Below are 7,204 nucleotides of genomic sequence, written 5' to 3' on the forward strand. Positions count from 1 at the left end.
TTTTCCCTTTCCCCTAACATTTTATCTATCTATCTATCTATATATATATCTATTTATTTATTTAAATTAATAGATAATGGATTATTTGTTTCAGGGGTACAGGTCTGTGATTCATCAGTCTTACACAATTCATAGCACTCACCATAGCACACACCCTCCCAGTCCCATGGGAGGACTATATCCCAGCCCCATACCCTCCCAATGTCCATCACCCAGGTACCCCTCAACCCACCATTCTTAAGTGTCAGGAATTATATATATAATTTTATATATAACATAAAAATATATATATATTCTGTAAACACGCATACACAAAAGTACCCAAACCACATAGGAGCCATATGTAATCACGAGATCATTAATAGCACCTTGGCAACCTCTACTTTCTTCCAGTCACTATTCTCTCCCAAAATCACTATCTTGATTTCCAATAGTATAGCTTATGTTTGCCCATTTTTGAGAATGACATGCCGCTTTTGTTTTTAACACTTTGCACATGTCCACTTTTATCTGATAATAAGGAAATGCATCGCTAGAGGGCTTCCCCCCAGGAGGTGTCATCTGTTGCTTATCTTCTGTAGGCAAAAAACCCAATGATTGGTATTATGAGAAATTAGGGAAAATAGAAGGGAGCTTGAATCTAGCCTTCCTGCTGTTGCTGAATATTTGAACTGTTAGTTCAATTTTCTTATCTTTTTATGCAGAGTGACTTTTCCTATCATTTCATTACAAAGTACCATTTATCTTTCCAGTAGCTTGAATATGAAAAATGAATAAAAAGAAAATAAGAGTATAAAAATAACTGCCTTAAATGAACTATTCCCGTGTCTTCCTCTGCCTTCCATTTGCTGACATTTCTTAATATTTTCACGTTTCTTTGATACATTTTGAGATACTTGCAAAATTCACACATTTACATAGTTTGAATATCTTAAGCCGACTTGTTTAACTTTAATACCTTTCTGTTTAACCCCTATTAGTATGTCTTTAAAAAAAAAATGGGAATACCAAATGCTGTGAGGATTCAAAGTAACAGGAACTCCCATAAATTCCTGGTAGGAATGCACATGTAAAGACACTTCGGAATCTACTTTGTCAGTTTCTTATACAGTTAAACATACACCCCCAATATCACCCAGCAATTCCACTCCTAGGTATTTTCCCAAAAGAAATGTAAACTTGTGTTTGCACAGAAACCTATGTTCAAAAATTTATGCATTATTTGAGGGGGGAGGGGGCAGAGGGAGAGAGAGAATCCTAAGCAGACTCCCTGCTGAGTGTGGAGCCCGTCATCTCAGGGCTTGATCTCACCACCCTAAGATCATGACCTGAGACGAAATCAAGAGTCAGACTCAACTGAATGAGCCACCCAGATGCCCCACAAATACTTGTATTCAAAATTTTTTTTTTTTAAGATTTTATTTATTTGACAGACCGAGATCACAAGTTGGCAGAGAGGCAGGCAGAGAGGCAGGCAGAGAGAGGAAGAGAGAGAGCGGGCTCCCTGCTGAGCAGAGAGCCCGATGTGGGGCTCGATCCCAGGACCCTGGGATCATGACCTGAGCCAAAGGCAGAGGCTTTAACCCACTGAGCCACCCAGGAGCCCCTATTCAAATGTTTATAATAGCATTATTCATCATCACCAAGGATTGAAAATAGCCCAGATATCCTTCAACTAATGAATGGATAAACAAAGACTGGTATATCTATATAATGGAATACTACTCAGATAAAAAAGAATGAATTCTTGAATTAGAAACTGTAGATAAATCATTTTTTTAAAAGATTTATTTATTTATTTATTTGAGAGGCACAGAGAGAGAGAGAGAAAGCAAGCACGAATGGGGTAAGGGGCAGAAGGAGAGGGAGAGAGAATTTCAAGCAGATTCCATACTGAGCAAGGAGCCCAGCACAGGGCTCAGTACCACAATCCTGAGATCATGAACTGAGCCTAAACCGAGAGTCAGACGCTTAACTGACTGAGCCATCCAGGTGCCACAGAACTATAGATGAAACTTCAATGCATTTTGTCAAGAGAAAGAAAGCTAAACCCAAAAGGTTTACATGTGCATGATCTCATTTATATAACACTCTGGAAAAGGGGATGAAAGAGAGAAAAACCGATCAGAGGTTGCCAGGGTCTGTGGGGGCGGAAGGTATGGTTTTCTACAAGTATTTATCAAGGCGGAATTAGGCGAGTGATGGAAAGATTGCCTGTAGAACTGTGGTGGTGGACACACAACTCTGTGTATTTGTTAAAGCCGATAGAACTGTTCATCACAGGGGGTGAACTTCATATAAATTTTAAAAATCTACCAGGATGTGGAGAGGAGGATGAAATGCACATGGTGACAAATTTAACTATATACAAATGAGTCACATAACCACACTGAAAGGAGTTAAGCAACTGAAAAACAATTTTGAATGGATATTGCACCACTTGTCTTTTTGTAAAGACAAAAAGGGCATTATATAAAAAAATGTACTCTAGTCAGTAAATTTGTCATGGGGTAGTCTGAAACTGCTTTATTTATAATCTATTTGTATGGTATATGTATATGTATATGTATATGTATATGTATATGTATATGTATATGTATTTTACTGGGAGAGGGTTACAGATAAGGAAAGAGGAGAGGCTAGAATTAATTCTGTGTTGCTAAGTTGGGGTCAGAGGTATCAGTATGGACTCTTGTTTATTTACAGATGATAGATACATTTATATGTACATGTGTATGCATTATACATTAATTTTTTCCTAACTCCATTGAGAGGGACTATAAGCAGTGGAGGCCTAGTGCAATGAGCATATCTAGCATCTAAGTCTTGGTTTGTTTTTGTTTTTTTTTTCAAAGATTTTATTTATTTGACAGAGAGATCACAAGTGGGCAGAGAGGCAGGCAGAGAGAGAGGAGGAAGCAGGCTCCCTGCTGAGCAGAAAGCCTGACGCGGGGCTCGATCCCAGGACGCTAGGATCATGACCTGAGCCGAAGGCAGAGGCTTAACCCACTGAGCCACCCAGGCGCCCCCAGGTTTTCATTTCTCTTGGGAAAATAGCCTAGCAGGGGTAAACAAATATCCATGATGCACTGGTATCAGTAAGTGAATACATCGAGAAATGGACTGGGGAGAGAGAAGTGACAACTCTGTCAGAAGAATTTCAGTTTTAAATATAAAGGAATATGGGGCATAAAAAGTCACTATCAGAACACCATGGCAAGATCCACCAAAGAGTGAGGAGAGGTTAAAACAGAAACAGGGTATTTGCATAGTTTCAAAGTATTTCCCCAGCACCAGCACCATCGTAGCCAAGGAATCCAAGTTAATGGGACCGTACAGATCAATATGGACTTTTTTCCTTACCCTGAACCCAATGTGTTGTTAGAGCTCAAACTCACCACCTGGCAATCAAGAGTCAAATGCTCTATGGACTGAACCAGCCAGGCACTCACCAATGTGTTTTTGGTAGAGAAAGCTACATTAATACTAACATGTCAGTAGTATATAATAGTAATAATCTTTTCATAGATACTTCTTACATTTCTATAACACTTCATAGCTCACAAAGCACTTTTACAGACATATTATCTCTTTAATCCTTGTACTAATCTGAACATTCTGCATTTTATTTTTTATTTTTATTTTTTAAAAGATTTTATTTATTTATTTGACCGAAAGAGAGATCACAAGCAGGCAGAGAGGCAGGGAGAGGGGGGGGGCGGAAACAGGCTCCCTGCTGAGCAGAGAGCCTGATGCGGGGCTCTATTCCAGGACCCTGGGATCATGACTTGAGCTGAAGGAAGAGGCTTAATCGACTGAGCCACCCAGGTGTCCTCCTCTCCCCAGTCTTGATTTGCATGTAAGATCTACTGTGCCATCAGAGTCAGGCCCTGGTTCAAATGATATTAAGTATTATTAATTAATAATAAACCTAATATGAGACAGACACTGTGCTGATCCCAGGGGATAAAATGGAGAGCAAAGAGGATATGTTCCCTGTCTTCACTGTATTTATAGACTGCTGGGGGAGAGCTGATAAGAAGCTATGACAGCTAAGTGTGACAACTGCTATAGACGACAGTGACTTCTTTAACTTTCAGTAACTCCTAGAATTCCAGTCTTTTAAACTGTAGGTTGCAACCCATTAGGAGGTCTAAAAAAATTTTTTAGAGTAATTTTTTAAAAGTCATAAAAAAATCAATGCACAAAAGCAGAGAGAATAATACACCCGTACACCCATACCCCAGATTTAAGAATTAGTAAGATTTTCATTTAAAAAATGAAAATAGGTAGGGTGCCTGGATGGCTCAGTCAGTAGGGCATGTGACTCTTGATCTCAGGGTCATGAGTTCAAGCCTCACTTTGGGGGTGGAGCCTACTTTAAAAAAAAAATTAAAAAGGAAACAATAAAGGAAAATGGGATAGTTAAAAGAATAAAATAGACCGGGCTAGAATAGGATGGGCTACAAATTATAAGGGTGTATTACCCTCTGAATATTGCACATGGTGAGAGAAACCATTGTTCCATAAAATTTGTGTGCATTTACTGAATTTAAGATATTAAAAAAATGTATAGGACTCTGTCAAAAAGGAAAAAAGGAAAGCTACAGTATCCGTTTGTATTCCTATTGTGAATACAATGCTCTGTAAGAAGGCTTTGTATAAATGGTGATGACAATTGCAAGAGAAACATGAAGAGCTAGCAAGTGGAAAAGTACATACACATAAAGTTAACTTAGTACAACAGGGAGCTGGCTTACAAGGTAGTATTTTCATGCTTATACTGCTATTACTCAACTAATGTTGCCTAAGAACCTACTCTGTTTCAGGCAATATGCTAAGTGCATGGGATGTAGTAATAATTAAAACACAGCCCTTCTTTCTCAGAGCTTGTTATTGTTTGGAGACACAGCTGGGGAGAAGAGTATATCCTCCATGTGAAAGAATCAACACTTGAAAATGCTCATCTCATTATAATTTGAACGCACACACAAGCACATGCCCGTATAGCCGTATTTAGGATTTTTTTTATACTAATGAGATCATACTGTATAAACCAGCAGATTGTTTTTCATTAAATAACGTATCAGAACTATCTTTAAAAATAAGTACACATAGGAATGCCTGGGTGACTCAGTCGGTTAAGCGTCTGCTTTTTGTTTGGGTCATGATCTCAGGGCCCATGGATTGAGTCCTGCATCAGGCTCCTTGCTCAGCAGGGGGCCTGCTTCTCCCTCTGCCTGCTGCTCCTCCCGCTTGTGCTTTCTCTCTGACAAATAAATAGATAAAATCTTTTAAAAAATAAGTAATATAGTGTTACCTCATTCCTTTTGATGGTTGTACAAGTATGAATGTCATAATTTACTCATCTCTCACTAAACAGATTGTTATCATAAATGTCTAAGCTGCAACCAGCTTGTGTCTTTACATACAATTGCTGGCTGTTCTATAGGATAGATTCTTCAAAATGGGATTTCTAGATGTTTGCTCTTGTCTTTTAATGTTATCAAAATTTTTTGCCTTCTGAAAAGTTGCTCCTTTACATAACTTAACAAACATTTGTATAACTATTTCCCCATACTGTCACCAACACTATATATTATTAATCCTGTATGTTATTAAACTTGTAATCTCATGGTCACAGATCGCTTTGTTTTTATTTTATTTTTATTTTTTATTTTTATTAATTTATTTTTTTAAAAGATTTTATTTATTTATTTGACAGAGAGAGAGATCACAAGTAGGCAGAGAGGCAGGCAGAGAGAAAGGGGGAAGCAGGTTCCCCACCGAGCAGAGAGCCTGATGCGGGGCTCGATCCCAAGACCCTGACATCATGACCTGGGCCAAAGACAGAGGCTTAACCCACTGAGCCACCCAGGTGCCTCCGCTTTGTTTTTAAATTTCACATTTCCTAAACTACTAGTGAGATTGTCCACCTTTTTATAAATTTATAAATTTTAAATTTAAAATAAATTTTTAAAATTTATAAATTTTTTGGCTATTTTTTTTGAAGCAAAGTGAAAGTATATTAAGTGAAGGTAAGAACAGAAAGAAAAGAAAAAAGAAAAAAGCTCTCTAGAGTGAGAGATGGCCTGCCCTTTGGCTATTATTCTGTGGGTGTCCTTTATATATCCTTGCCCATTTTTCTATCAGGTGTTTCATTACCAATTTTTAAGAGTTCTTTAGCTGTGGGAGATACTAACCTACTGTATATGGCAAATTTTTTAAAAAAGATATTATTTATTTATTTATTTATTTGCTTGAGAGAGAACAAGCAAGAGCACAGTTGGGGGGAGAGGCAGAAGTAGACCCCCCGCTGAGTGGGGATCCCAATGTGGGGCATGATTCCAGGACCCTGGGATCTTGACCTGAGCCCAAGGCAGATGCTTAACTGGATGAGCCACCCAAGCATCCCTGCAAATACTTTTCTCTTGTCATTTTTAGTCTAATTTTGTTCATGGTGATTTTGTAGAACTCAAGTTTTCATGTTTATGTAATCACATCTGTCACTTCTTTCTATGTGGGTTCTCATTTTTATATTTTGCTTCAGATGTACCTCTCCACTCTAAACCTATACAAATAATGTCCCGTGTTTTCATCTAGTGCTTTTATGTATTAAAGAAATGTTTCTCTCTTTAACCTGGCTGGAATGAATTTTTGTATGTAGAGGGAGGTGAGGGAGGTGCTACCTCCCCCATTCTAGCACTGACCACTGGGTCCAGTTTTCTTGATACAATTTGCTTAAAATTCAGACAATAACTCTGAAAGGCAGGATCAGCCCCACAAGAACCATACAGACTGAAAGTAATTATTACTATCAAATCAGAATACATGCTGTACAGACGAAGAAAGTTATCTGATGTTATTGGTGCTGTCCTCCTAGACACAGTTATAAGGGAGTCTACATTGTAAGGAACTCTCCAAAAAGTGGCATTTTTAGTAAACAATTTTGTGTTAATATGCTTTTTTGTACATGGTTCTCTTAACGCGATAACCGGGCAAAAATGTACATATTTTATAAACAGGTGGAAATAGTAAAAAAAAAAAAAAAGTGTGGGTGGGTAAGAGGTTGAATGGTATGGAAGCTACCACTCTGGGCTGGCTAGCTCATCAGGCATTGCCAATCCCCACTCCCTTGCTTGCCTACACAACAATTAGAAAAGTTGATATGCTTCATTTCTCAGCCTCCTTATCAACAATGGTG

This window comes from Martes martes (assembly GCF_963455335.1).
Source record: "Martes martes genome assembly, contig: scaffold_258, whole genome shotgun sequence".
NCBI classification, from domain to species: domain Eukaryota; kingdom Metazoa; phylum Chordata; class Mammalia; order Carnivora; family Mustelidae; genus Martes; species Martes martes.